The sequence below is a fragment of the Alexandromys fortis genome, unplaced genomic scaffold (genome assembly GCF_014885135.2).
Source record: "Alexandromys fortis isolate MF-2015 unplaced genomic scaffold, M_Fortis_MF-2015_v1.1 scaffold_1, whole genome shotgun sequence".
NCBI classification, from domain to species: Eukaryota; Metazoa; Chordata; class Mammalia; order Rodentia; family Cricetidae; genus Alexandromys; species Alexandromys fortis.
In genome coordinates, this window is record NW_026067927.1 from 21,031,620 (window position 1) to 21,046,094 (window position 14,475).

Below are 14,475 nucleotides of genomic sequence, written 5' to 3' on the forward strand. Positions count from 1 at the left end.
TGAGTTCAAGGCCAGCCTGGTCTACATAGAGAATTCAGGGTTAGACAGGGCTACATAGTGAGACCCTGTCTCAAACATCAAAAAAGAAACAAAAAGTGATTGGCAAAGCTGGCTGATATAGTGTGTGGCTGAGGTGGACTATGTGTTTGTCAGCATTGGCATACTTTATCTGCGGGACATATAGCCCCGGGTCTGTGGAAGGGGCAGTACCCATTTTTGATCCTAGAAAGTGCCTAGAAGACAATGTCTGTGTAGGCGCATCTGGAGAGGTCTAGCTTCAGGGGGGAAGCCCTCCTTGAGTGTGAATGGCACAGCCCCGTAAGCCTAGAGGAAATGGAATGGCATGGCGCGGAGACTGCCTAGAGCACCAACCTTCCCTCTCTCTGCTTCCTGACGGCCAGAGTGGGTCATTTGGGGTAGACCTTCAGTTTTTATAGCCCAACCCCACTTCCTCCTCCTTCACTGACTCCTGGGAGGAGACTCACAGTGCCAGCTCGCCTGCGGATTGTGCCACCATGCCTTCCCTGCATGCTGTCGTCTCGGTGGCATCACGCTGCCCTCTGTGCCATGACCGACCATAGCCCTCTAGAGCTGTGAGCCAATATATACCTTTTCTCCTCATAGTATTTTATCAGAGCAGCGTGAGAGAGACTTAAGACACCCTCCCTACGTACTTAGTCTGGAATTGGCAATGAGGACACGGGCATTAGCCTGGCAGGTGGTGCGTGCTTGTAATCCCTGTACTTGGAAAACAGAGCCAAGAAGGCTATCCTGGGATAATAGACAGTTTAAGCTACCTATTGATACTCTACTCTCAACAATAACAAATACACAAGAATAATGAAAGCGAGGTCAGCCTCCAGCAATGGAGAGGTCCCTGGTGGCGCCGTGTCCCAGCAGTAGCCCCAGCAAAGAGGAGTAAGCAGATAAGACTAAAGAGCAATGACAAGGGCCCAGGGCTGCAGAGGGTGACAAAATTATCCTGGAATCTTGTTCTAAAGGAAGTAAAACTTGGAGGTTTGACAAGGCTGGACTGTTCTTGAAGGGAGACCTATGTCTCTGTGATGGGACACATGGTGAGGGCCTCAGAGACAGGCAGCTGGAACTCAAGTCTTCTTTCTGCCCTGTGAGAAGAGACTGTCTGGGATGTATGACTTCCTGTTGCTCTCATGGCCCATACAATGAAGACCACGAGGTTTACTTTGTAGGATTGCTCTCTCTGAGGACTCAGCACAGTCTCTAAGATAGCAGAAGTGCTCAAACGTGGGTAGTTATAGACCAGTGAAGTGACTCAGAGGGGCACTGCCACCAAGCCCAGGGACATTCCTGGGACCATCAGGTAGGAGAGAACCGACTCTGGCAAGTAGTCCTAGGACCTCCACATGTGCATTCTCAAACACTGGATTCCTTGCATGTAGGATTCCTGGTGTGCTGTGGCCCATTGCAGGCGCTCCCCACCTGCCAATGCACCTGCACCCTGTCGGAAATAGAAACCACAGTTAGTTTGCTCGAAGCAAGTCCCACAAGTGAATGAAGCTTAGGCAGCCTAGCCAAGCACTGACAGAATCCTCAACAGACACAATTTCCAGTCTTGAATTCCAGAGTTCCAGTTTCTTGTCCAAAACGTTTGGCAGTAGACATGCACATGCTTCATAACTCAGAAAACTTGAAATTTCAGTTGAAAAGTTTAAAACAGCAGCAACATGCTTCATGTTCTTGTATATGACCGAGATCAGCAGACATATGGCTCTTGAGTAAATTCTACCCTGAATACCATCCCTCCAAATAAAGTTTTATTTATATAGCTGTGAGAGTGGGTCCCTTTGTTGGCAGTTTGTCCATAGCTGCTGTTGGCCTACCTGGCAGAGCTTAGTGGTCAGAATGGCAACCGTAGACCCATGGAGCTTTAATTATTTCCTATCTGGCTCTTTGCTGAGCTTGTGTAATTTAGCACCCCTGGAGACAGCATCTTGCAATTAAACATAAGAATATCTGTGCATCAAAATGAATTCCACTCTAGACAGTGTTTGGTGCTGAGTGGTCAGATAAAGATCTTCCTGTATAGAGAGTTTCTCGGGGTTCATAGAGCCCCTTTTGGCTTTGGGGTTGTGGAAAGATAGATGCATTAAAACACTGGAAATTGCGAAGACTGGGTTATTTTATTCATGCACGGTTATTTATGTTGTAAATTTTAGAAGGATGGAGATGTGGCAGGTTCAGTGGAAAGGAAGCTGAGATCAATTACCCTTCAAAACGGGCCTCATTAAGAGAGTAAAACCCCACTTGTCACATCATAAAGACACCTTTGGTTTGATCTGGAACTGGCTCCCTGAGGCATCTCCTGTGCTCTCTGGCTGGAGTTGAGGTGACAGGTCACCTGGACCACACCGGGTACCTAATTAAAAATGCGTGTCTTATTGGAGACTTCTGTGTCATCAATGAAGCACTGGAGAATGGGCTCAGCGCATCATGATTTCAGTCTCTTAGTTTCTAGGTAGCATGTTGGAGGTGATGACAAAAGCACATGGCAGACGAAAATGCCTGTTTTTGTCCAACTCCAGTGACTCCAGCTTCCTGGATATTGAGGCCTGCAGGCAGTGGCTGGGGTGGCTGGAAGCCCTGAAGTCACTCACACATCGAGGCCAATGCGTTGCCACTGAATGATATCGCCAGGCTGCCATAGTTGTCCGTTAAATTCATGTTTAGATTTTCCCTTTCTATGGCTCTTTGAGATGCCCAGTTTAGTCAGTCAAGACTTATTCGATACTCTCTTGGTCTGGGCTGAGTGCTTCATATATTCCCGCCCCAGTCTCGCCCAGGGAATAGAAGGCTACTGGCTGGTAATTCAGAAGCAGGGAGTGTGTTCTCTGTCTGGGCCCTCTGGTGTCTGTGTGTCAGAACATCTGTACAGGTTTTAAGTTTTTAAATGAAACGTGTGTATTCCCAGGATTTAGGATGTCTAGCTAAGCAATAGCATTATCGAAGAGCTATATGGATTATACATTGTTTCACATAGCATAACCACTCCTAAAGGCACACATAGGCACTTGTAGGCTTCACAGCCCATGTTCCAGGACCTAGTTACAGTTGGAATAAAGGTAGTCATTGAAGAAAATGGAGAAAGTGCCTTCTAAGGAAACCAAGGAGATAATCTTCAAGAACATTACCTTAGGGGCTGCAGAGATGTCTCCATAGTCAAGGGCCTGAGCTGCTGAGGACATGAATTCAGTCCACACCCATGTCTGGTGGCTCACACCTCCAGGCAACTTCACCTCCAGAGGAACTGATGCCTCTGGCCTCTGCAGGCCCCTGAACTCATGGGCACGTACCCACACAGAAACACACAGGCGTACACACAATAAGAAACGAAACAAATCTCTAAAGGACGAAGGAACCTTCCATTAGCCTCTTCCCATCTTTGTCTCTTGGTAGGGAAAGCGTTGGTGACAGCTGTCCTCTGCTTTCTCATGGTATGTGTGAATCTACATGTCCATGCCTGCATGGATGTACGCACACGTACACGCACACACACAAACACTTCCTCAAAAAGAACAGCATATAAATAAGTAGAATGTTCATTTTAGTTTCTCCTTTGGGGTTACCATAGCAGAAGGCCTTAGACTGATGGCTTAAAATCCACACAAAACTGCATCTCCCAGATGTAGAAGCTGTGGCGTCCAAAACTGGTTTTGGGCTGCCTACTTTCTGGTCTGTGTTTGCTCACTCCTGCCATTTCCTCACAGGGAGGGGGAAGAGAACGTGCTTCCGGTTACTGTATGCTACTATAGATGTTCTTCCCATTCCTGGAGGCTCCACCTTCATGAAAAAATAACCTTCCCACGCCCTTCATCTCCCTACTATGGTCTGTGCAGAGAGTTAAGATTTCAATAAGGAACTGGGGTGAAGGGAGCCAGAGCACAGTCAGTTTTCATAGGGTTCATTGTGCTGTAATAAGAGACCCCGGTGGACATGATCCGAGAAGAGCTGGAATTGGAGGGGATGACACCACCTTGGTAAACTGTCCTGATGTGTGCACAGCCAGGTAAGTACCACTTCATCCCGTTTTCCAGGTCAACTGGTCAGTCCAGTTTAAAATGGTTGTCGTGAGGCTGGGAGTAGAACTCACCCAGTAGAGGACTACCCTAGCACACAACCCTTTGTTTAATCCTCAACTCTACATTAAACCAGATGGGGTAGCCCTTGCCTCCAAGCCTAGAAATCCAGACCTAGGACGGTGGAGGCAGGAGGATAAGATATTTAAGGTCATCTTCAACTATATTGGGAGTCAGAGACCAACCTAGGATACAATAAAAAAAAAAAAAAAAAAAAAAAAAAGGAATGGGAATGCGGTCAGCCCTGTGGATCGGCTGACTAACCCACTCACCTGGAACTTTTTCCTACTCAGAGCAGTGGCTCCCAGTAATCTCAGGTGGGGTAGTGAGCATCCAGGTGAGGCAGATCTGTGCGTTTCTCAACTACTGAGTCTGTATTCTGAGGGGAACCGGAGAGAAACTATGCTCAAGATATGAGTCTTCCTGTTACATTCTGTTCTCCATGAGTCCCAGCCCATCCTTCCAGGCCCAGGGTGTGTGTGTGTGTGTGTCGGTGTGTCGGTGTGTCGGTGTGTCGGTGTGTGTGTGTGCATATGTGTGTGTCAGTGTATCAGTGTGTGTATGTGTGTGTGTGTGAGAGAGAGAGTGTGTGTGTGTCTGTGTGTGTCCGTGTGTGTTGGTGTGTGTTGGGGGTGTGTGCCTATGTGTGTGTGTGTCCTTTTTCCTCTGGACTACCATGGACTTCTTGTCCATCAGCCCCAATATTGTGATGCCTCCGGTATCCTAGGAACTCAGTGCATGATTATTTGGATGGTAGGATGAAGGAAGCTGTCTTATATTTTGACATTCGTGTCAATCAGCACATCAATCTGTCTTTGTTCAGTGGCTTTTTATGTGCATAGTGCTCATCTGTGTAGCAAACATTCATAAAGAATAAAAAATGTGACTCTCTGCGTGTTCCTGAGGAGTAGACAGAGTCTTGGAGGTGTGAAGTGACTGATCTGAGCGCAAAGGCCCAAGCTAGGCTCTTACCCTACAGCTCTTGATGTTGGAAGCCCTCCATCTGCAATGGGAAGTGAACTGGCTGTTCTCCTCTCAGGGTTTGAATCCATCAGCTCAGGCTACCATAACAAGAAACAGAACAGAAATGCATTTTCTCACAGCACAGAGACCACGGTATTGGTTTTTTTTCTGAGTCCTCTCTCTGTGGCTTGCCGATGGCCATCTTTTCCTTGTAGCTCCCCAAAGTGTCCTTCTGGTATCTGTCATGCAATCTCCCCCTTTTAGAAGGAGAGCAGTCAGACTAGACTTGACGTCTCCCCCAAGGACCTCTTTTTCCTTGAACCATCTCCTTAAAGGCATGTGCCAGTGCATGGCATTAGGCCCTCCTGGGATGATGAACACGAGATGGCATGTGATTCAGCTCCTGCGACCAAAGCAAGCCCAGTGTGTAAGCAGGTGACAAAGCCAGAGTAGTTGTAGCTGTGTAATGCACACACAGTGAGTGTGGGCAACCCTCCTCAACCCTACCCTACCCCTGCATCCTCCATCAAAAGTCAGCCTGTCAAGAAGAGGCTTGGAGTCACTTCCGTGGGACGTGATCTGGTCAATGACCTAACAGTCAGGAGAGCATCTTTTCCTGATCCCTCAGCTGTGACCTGTGTGTCTCTTCATTCAGTTGAGTACAAGCTGGAGAAAGAGACGGCCTGAATGTGGCTGTACGAGCCAAGCTCTTATCTGGGTTGCTGCAGTGCTTCTCAACTCTATCCGAGTGCAATTCAAACAGTAAAGGCAGTCATTGAACAGCCTCCGCTTGCTGGAGTAGCCCGCATAATGGAAGATATTCCGTGATTTTCAGTAGCTTCAGTAGCCTAGCCGCCTTTGTGTGCCCACTTCCAGCTGTCCTGCAGTTTCTAAACTCTCATTCCTGGTTCTGTTTGCAAACATAAAGCCGAGTAAAAAGCTGAAACAAAACCCAACACCCCTATGCCTTGTCTTCAACTTGATTTTTGTTTCTTTGTTCCGGGAACAGTATTTCTGCTTCTTGTCTAGTCTGGAGCTCACTGTATAGCCCAGGCTTCTCAGTAATCCTCCTACCTCGGTCTCCCAAGTACTGGGATTATACACCTGGAGCTCTCTTGGTGGCCTTTACTTCCGTGGACACAGTTCCACTGTCTGTTAGCCACGTGACAAAGAAAGGGAAGATTTGTAGCTAACCTAGGTGTCACCTTCCTCCTCTGTCCAGTGCAGGAGAGCATCTATCACTGGTGATATGCTCAGAACACCCAGGGCAATGTGAGCTAGCACAGGACAGCAGACTTAGAGGCTAATGATAAGAAAGAGGAAGGCAGAATGATGTGGAGTCTGGCAATGAGGGAGCTGAGAATTTACCCTCATGTAGGGACCATGGACTGTGATCACTGGGTCTTCAGAGCAGACATTTGCCCAGGATCTAAAGGGGACAGGCCCAGGACTTCTTGCCAAGTCCCTACGGTTGCAAGGATATATGATTTTTAGATGGAACCTCAGAGCAGACTGAATGCTTTGGTTTCTATAATTTTTCTTTAGGCACCCTTGTCTAGAACTTTCTATAACAACTTGAAACAGTATGCTTGGAACATTGGAAGCCCTGACTTTTTTTTTTTTTTGGTTTTTCGAGACAGGGTTTCTCTGTGGCTTTGGAGCCTGTCCTGGCACTAGCTCTGTAGACCAGGCTGGTCTCGAACTCACAGAGATCCGCCTGCCTCTGCCTCCCGAGTGCTGGGATTAAAGTCGTGCGCCACCATAGCCCGGCAAGCCCTGACTTTTTGAGCTAAAGGGGGAGAAGAACCATGTTGTTGGGACAGGTGGCTTTGTCAGGTGTCCTGTCCTAACTAGACAGTAGGCGTCAAGGCAGTGCGGGGCAGTTTCCCATTCGGCCCTAGCACCTCATCTTGGACTCTTGTTCCTTGACAAGTTTACATTTGGTCTCATGTTTTAATATTTATCAGTGTACTTCCGGCGTCATTCACACTGTGCAAGAGTTGATTTGTAAGAAATATGTTTTGTAAAGTTTTTGTACACTGGTGTTGGGAAAACGCATATTTGCATAGAAATCATCTTTCGCCAGCTCCACTTTCCCAGTGTGTCACGTTTATAAATATCACTACTGGGAAGACATAATTTTGGGTACAGATTCCCTCTCCAGGTTGTTTCCTCCTCCATTTATCATGTCCCGGCCACCAGGCACCACTTTTACTTGGTTGGGATTTTGTTTCCGAGCAATTTATTTGCCCAGATTATGTTTTTGAAGAACAAAGCAACTCCCGTATCCTACTATAATTTTTTTAAGCAGCAAAATTTCCAAGTACAGTCATCCCAGCAAAAGAATGTCTAAAGGCTCTTTCTGTTGAAGGGAGGGCACCGGGTAGGGTTTTAGCCTCTAGCCTGTCTATCCTTCCACTTCCCCCTTGGTCCTCCATGTGTCTCTGACAATGCACAGTTTTAATAGGCAGGCAAAGGGTAGCTCGGAAACCAGGCAGGCTCCACTCACCCCTGTGAAGGTGCCGTGGTGTGACACATTAAAGCTAACGGCCAGAATCAGGCCGCCGGGCTCAGCTCAGTGGCATGGGGCCTGAGTGGCATTTTACTACAGTTGACTGAGCACCCCATTATCTGATGGTGATTTCTGTTCCCCCAGCTCCCTGGTCATCTCCTGCCTGCCCCTCACAGCTCCCTTGTTTCTTTCCCTTCCTTTTCCCTCAGCTCCTTTCTCTGCCCTCTCAAATCTCCCCTACTGACTGCCTCTCTTTCCCCCTTGGTTTTCCTTATTCTTCTTATTTTTTTCTGTCTCATTTTTTCCTCAGCCAGCACCCACATCCCTCTCGTAATGTCATCTTCCAATATTTGCCCGATGGCTTTTCTTGCTTTATAATGTTCTCACTAGTATTGGTTGTACTTGGTACTAGGTTACATAAGAGATTTTTATACATTTTTCACAGATGATGTGTTTGGAATATATTCCCCTCAAACCCCTTATCTTCCCTTTGCCCATCCTCCTATCCCCTAAACAATGGCACTTCTAATTTCATGTCAAACATTCATACACAGTTTCATGTCTCCATACCAAATCTAAGATCCCAAAATGAGAGAAAGCATTCAATATTTCTCTTTCCGAAACGACTTAATCTGCTAATCTCTAGCGGCCCCCGCCCTTCATTTGTGAGCAGTATTCCCTTGCAAACAACAGGACTTGATTTTTCTATGTGCTTTAAAGGTCCCACTGTGCATAGAGACCATGTTTGCTCTGTCCCTTCTGTTGATGCACACCGCACACCTGTTTGGTTCTACAGTTTAGCTATGGTGACAGGCATTGCGGTGGCCACCTCTACAGTCAACACTGCCATGCAAGCGTCTCTAGGGTAGGTTGAACTTGGACTCCCTGTGGTACAGCTGAATCGTGTGGTAGTCTATTTGGGTTAAACACAGGACCCTGTATGTTGTTTTACCTTGTTTGGGACAGGGTCTCTCTATTGTATAGCTCTAGCTGTGAACTTGACATGTAGACCAGGCTGGCCTTAAACGTGTAGAGATCATAGTACTTGCTTCCCAAGTACTGTGATTAAAAGTGTGCACCACCACACCCACCATGATTCTGTCTTTTCCTCACCTCTTTCTCCTTGTAGTGTTTGCATACGCCGTTGCTCACAACTGAAGTAATTCTGACCACACTATGATGGCAGTCTTAGAGGTGAACCATAAACTGTGTCTCCTTCCTCCTAAAGTGTCCCCTTAGATTCCCTCCTCTTGGTGCTCGTCTTGGGTGGTCCTCTCCCCTAGAGACTTATTCTAACCCGCAAAGTATGAAAAAGATGGCATCGCTTCCTGACTCAAGCTGCGCCCTCTGACAAAGAGCATGGATCTTTCAAATGTAATAATGGAGGCCCCAAATCAGACATGCTGAAACGAGAGAGGAGCCGCTCTGCTGCTGACTGTGCAGAAGTAAGCTGCCCTGTTGTGAGAGGCCCACCTACAGAGGCTTCTAGAAAGTGAGAGTGACTCAGAGAAGACAGGAAAAATCTGCGGGGACATTAGTGCTATAACCACAGTGGAATGAACACCGTGGAAACCTTGCTGGAACACTGCTTACTGCCTTGTGTTAGACACTTTTTCGTTGCTGTGTCCAAGAACCTGACTTAACCTAATGGAGGGAGGTTATTGTTGGCTTGCGGTTTCAGAGGGACCTGTTCTTGATGGCTGACCCTGTGGACTTAAGCAGGATATCATGGCAGCAGGAACTTTTGACAGAGGAGGTTCTTGCCAAACAGGAAGCAGCTGAGGGAAAATACAGAAAGTGGTCAGGGCAGATTTAGCTCCCAAGAAACTGTCTCCCTCCAGCTAAACCCCACCTGCTATTTTTCTCTATCTCCCAATAATGCTGAGGATATTAGGAATCTATCAAAGGATTGATCCATTGGTGAGGTGAACGCATTTAGAATACAGTCATTCCCCATGACTAGAAACCAGTATAAGAGAGTATGGGAGATACTGTGTGTGCAGACTGTAATGCCTCTGTGAGACCATAGCCCCAGCAGACAACTGGTTTTCTGCCCAGGTAAGAGTCCAGCTCAGCCAGCTGGTCTTGTGTTAACCAGCATTGAAAGAATACACCCTGCACAGTACTGGCTTTCTTTGACATTTGAGTGTATAACTTTAACTTTCCCAGCCATCAGAACGTGATCTCATAAAAATAACTGCAGTATTCCCTGCTTTTATCTGTGGGGGATACACTCCAAGATGCCCAGTGAATGCCTGAAGTCGCAGAAGGTACAGCACTATATATCCTGTTTCTGCCTTACATACACACCTTTGATGAAGTATAGTTAGTAACTCAGGTACCATAGATAGTAAAAGAAAAAAGAAATGATGAAATAGAATAATTGCAATAATACACTGTAACAAAATGGCCAGTATCACTCATTTACTCAGGTAAATTATTAAGTACAATAAAGGTAATGGGAAGATCTGCACTGTGATACCTACGGTGACAGATCTAAGTGACCAGCAGGCAAGCAGCATATACGACATGGATACTGTGGTAGGTTGAATGAGAATGACCTCTACAGGCACATATTTAATATAATTGGTCCCCAGCTGGTAGAACTATTTGGGAAGGTTTAGGAGATGTGGCCTTAATGAAAGAAGAGATATATTACTGGGAGTAGACTTTGAGGTTTCAAAAGCCCATGCCATTCCCAATTAGCTCTCTCTGCTTTGTGCTTATGCATCAAGATGTAGGCTCTCGGTTACTGCTCCAGCACCCTGTTTGCCCCTCTGCCTGCTACCATGCTCCCCAGCATGGTGGTCATGGACCCTAATCCTCTGAAACTGTGAGCTAACTAAATGCTATCTGTCTGTCTGTCTGTCTGTCTATCTCTATCTCTATCTCGCTATCTATCTATCTATCTATCTATCTATCTATCTATCTATCTATCTAATCTATGTGTGTGTGTGTGTTCCCTTAATCATGGTGTTTTAGCATAGCAATAGAAAAGTAACAAAGACAGATACACCAAACGAAGAAGTGATTCATGTCCTGGGTAAGATGGAGGGAATCGTGAGAGACAGCACCCAGTTTAAAACTTATGATCTGGTTATTTTTGGAATTCTGCATTTACTATATTCCAGACCATGGCTGACCCCAGGTAACTGAAGTAGTAGAAATATGTTGGATAAATGGAGAGCTCCTTTGTGTGTTTTATTAGAAGGTCCCATCTCTCAATGAAGAAAATAATACACAATATTAGGTTTCAGGTGGGCCTTCTTTGAATTTATGTCTCCCTGCAGAGTCACGGTTCTGTATCATACAATGCTATCATAAAATAGCTCAGGGGACCCCAAATGAGCAAAGTCTAGCCTTCCCAGCTCACCTGCTGAGGAGAAAAGAGGTGACGTCATGGTACCGACTGGACTGCCCATTTTTTAGATGAGAAAAAATAATACCCACCACATCTCACGCACAGAATACCATCCAAGCCCTCTGCTGGAATCCCACTGACCCAACAGGCTGTGTTCCATAAGCTTGAGGAGCAAGACAAGGGCGGGTGGATGTGAACTTGGAATTACACAGGAGCCACCAACACCCTGTCTCGTTTATTTGTTTCATTTTATTCATTTTATTCGCTGTTTTATTTCCCTGCCTGGAATCGCTGTTCCTTTGAAAGTGCCCTGGGTATCACATAGCAAAAAGTGTGCATTTCCAACTGGGAAGGCCCGATGAGCTGAGCAGTACTCTGGGGCTCCCCAGCTCACCCAGCCCTGATGAACTGTCTGTGTGCTCCTTCCTTTGTCACCACCAAAATGAGGTGACAAATCCAAGGGTCTGCTTTTAGAGCACACCAAGTTCTTCATTGCGTTAGCGCCAAGTCAGTACCTTGTCCCCCTTGCGGTGAGAAAGCTGTCCAGATCTTTCCCCCTGCAGGACCTTGTCCCCCTTGCAGTGAGAAAGCTGTCCAGATCTTTCCCCCTGCAGGACTATAGCTTTAATAGTTTCTACATGGTTCTTATTTTTGGCTGTTTCTGTGTAAACAGACTAATCTAATAGCATGCTGAACCCATCTAACTTGGCAGAATTTCAGAAAAATCACTCATTTCTATGGCAAGTCGGGATGCCAAAAGAGGGGAGGGGGAACCCCTCACTTTCATTGCAGAAAGATTTCTCTTAAGGTTGCCTTTCATGAACATAACATGTCTATCATCTGGAATTCTCTGACAACCCAACTGGAAATTAGTGATCACAGAAAGGTACAATGGGAACTGGGACGGTGCTGTCCCCTGTGCAGTTTCTGGCTTGGGTCTGTTTACCTGATTGGAACGGGCATCATATGAGCAGAGCTTCGAGCGCTGGCATGGCTGTAAAAGTGGGTACCCAGCTGACAGAAATGCTCCCGAGCCCCGTTCATTTCCCCTAAAAGACTGCATCATAGATGTCCCCAATCCAGTCCCTAAGAGGCCTTGCCAGCTCCGAGTTTGGTCTCTGTCTGTGGAACAAGAGCCTGTTTGGGGGACAGCGTATGCTGCAGCTGCTTCCATGTGTTGTATTTCTACACCATTGCAGGGTCAGAGAGGTCTGTGGATATGACTCCAGGTTATCCTGGCTACTTTATAGGAACAGACTAAAGGCTACCCAGGTCGCCTTCACCTACAACTGCCACTATCCTTATAATTGACTCTGTGATTCCTACTGCTACCGGTAAATGGCAGGTGCTCTGTTAAGAGTCCATCTTTTTGCCAAAGAAAGTTTACCAATTCTAGTCTGCCTGAGGCCCTAAGCAATTAGAGGTCACACGTGACACAGCTGGTAAACTTTGTCCCTTGTGTGAACTTCCGAGACGACCTAGCTGCAGACTCACACTATGTGCTACTCTTTAGCTCCACGGAGTGGGGACTTCCTGTTCTCTCTGAAATCTGTAAGAAGGAGCCTGATCTTTTCTCAGAGCTCCCACCATGCTACAGTCTGTGGCGTTCGTGACTCTCCTGATTCTCTCTTATGCCAAAGGACAGTCCCTCTCCAGTGACCCCTCGGAACCCTAGTCTCAGACCTTATACTAACATGCTACTGATAATACTAACCATCGTTCCATTGGAAGAAACCCTTAGCAGCTCAGATGCAGGAAGACAGACCCCTGAGGGTTTTTTTTCCTTTTTTTTTTTTTTTTTTGGAGAGTGTTTTGTTTTGCACATCTTTCCCCACCCCGCCATCCTACCCCACACATATGTCACGATTGTTATCTCAGCAAAATTGTTTTTGCTTTTGTAAACCTCCTTCTAGGGCCACTGAGATACGTCAGTAGGCAAAGGTGCTTGCCACCAAGCCGGATGACCCAAGTCTGGTTCCTGGACCCACTTGCTGGGAGGAGAGAACAGACTCTTAGGAGTTGTTTTCTGGCCTTTTTCTACATTCCATGGCATGCAAACATACAAACAAATAAACATAGTAACAATAGAACAGAAACAATAACAACCACCAAATTTCTCCTTCTAGAAGCCAGATGTAATGGGGCATGCCTGTAACCCTAGCACTTGGAAACTGAGGTGGGAGGATCCTGAGTTCATGGGCAGCCTAGGTTACACAGGGACACCCTGTCAAAAATGAAATAAAACAGCCATACCGGGATAATAAGCAGTGTCAGCAAATTCTCTCGTTTAATATTTCCCTATGGAATTCTGGGTCAGTTTTCTCCTCTGTGTATTTGCAAGATTTCTGCTCTAGAACTGCCCATGCCACACAGCCTGGTCTCTAGGTACCAAGTGAGTCAAAGACATTTCAGACATTTCAGTCCCTGATTTGGTTGCTTAGTTTGACTGAGTCCCCCCCCCCCCCCCCCCCCCCCCCCCCCCCCCCCTTACCCACCGTCTTCTTCATAATGAGGCCTTTGGCTCTTCTGCCGTTTTCTGAACAATAGCCCCAAATGCAGCCCAAAGGTCTACAGTGACCCATGCTAATCATGGAACAATCCCATGCTAATCTTGGAACAATCGACGAGGGAAAAGAAAAAAAATGAGAACTGGACTCAGAGAAAACAAATGATAATGACTGGGTGGCCAGTAGGGCCTGGAGAACGAAGAATAACTGGGGGGGGGGGGGGGGAGAAAGAAGCAACTTCAATCAGAATTCCTGGGAAAATTCTGTGCCATATAATTAAATACATGATTAAAAGAAATATATATAGGAGAGGAAGTGGGGACTGTTAAGTGGACCTCCCCTTTCCCTTCCTCCTTTCTGGTCCCTTTTGAACCCAGCACCTCTTACATGTTAGGCAAGCACTGTATTGCTGAGCTCCGCCGTAGAACCCATTTCATCTTGACTTGGGTGTCTGGAGGAATCTAAGGTTACAGAAAGCAATTTCTGGTGTGCTGAGCTCTGTCCACGTTAGTCCGCACGATTGCTCTGATTCAGGGAGGCAAGCATCCTTTAGACTTGACACTGGCCACTCCACATCTTCAGGCTCATTTCCTGTCCTCACGGTTGCCCACTATGAACACTCCTGACAGTCTGGCGTATATACCTGGGGAGAGACTTGAGTGCTACTTGGGAGCAGGATCTGAGAAGAGGGACTTAATGAACAGACATGACTCTAGGCTTAAGAATTTTCCCAGGACAGCTCATAGCTATCCTCCAGGAGAGTGGGGTCCATTCTTTTCATTAAAGGCATAAGAGAAAAGGCTAGAAGTCCCTCCTTTTTGGCAATCTCCATAAAGTCAACGTTTCCAGAGATTCTCCTGTTCTGCTAAGTGGTGGTGAATCCCTCATCAGACCCCTCTGCCAAAGTGTTTTAGTTTGTACTTCTGTTCCTGAGATGAAATACTCTGACCAGAAAGAAGCAACATGGTAGCAAGGGGTTGCGGGAGGGGGGGGGGGGGTGCGGGGCGGGGGGGGGGGGGG

The 14,475-nt window shown here is 46.7% G+C and overlaps 1 protein-coding gene across 1 annotated transcript in view; it reads left to right on the forward strand.

The window, feature by feature from the left end:
• The window catches only part of Wwox (WW domain containing oxidoreductase), an 863,064-nt gene that overhangs the window by 412,240 nt on the left and 436,349 nt on the right, over nt 1-14,475 (forward strand). The gene's annotated exons all lie outside the window — the stretch shown is intronic.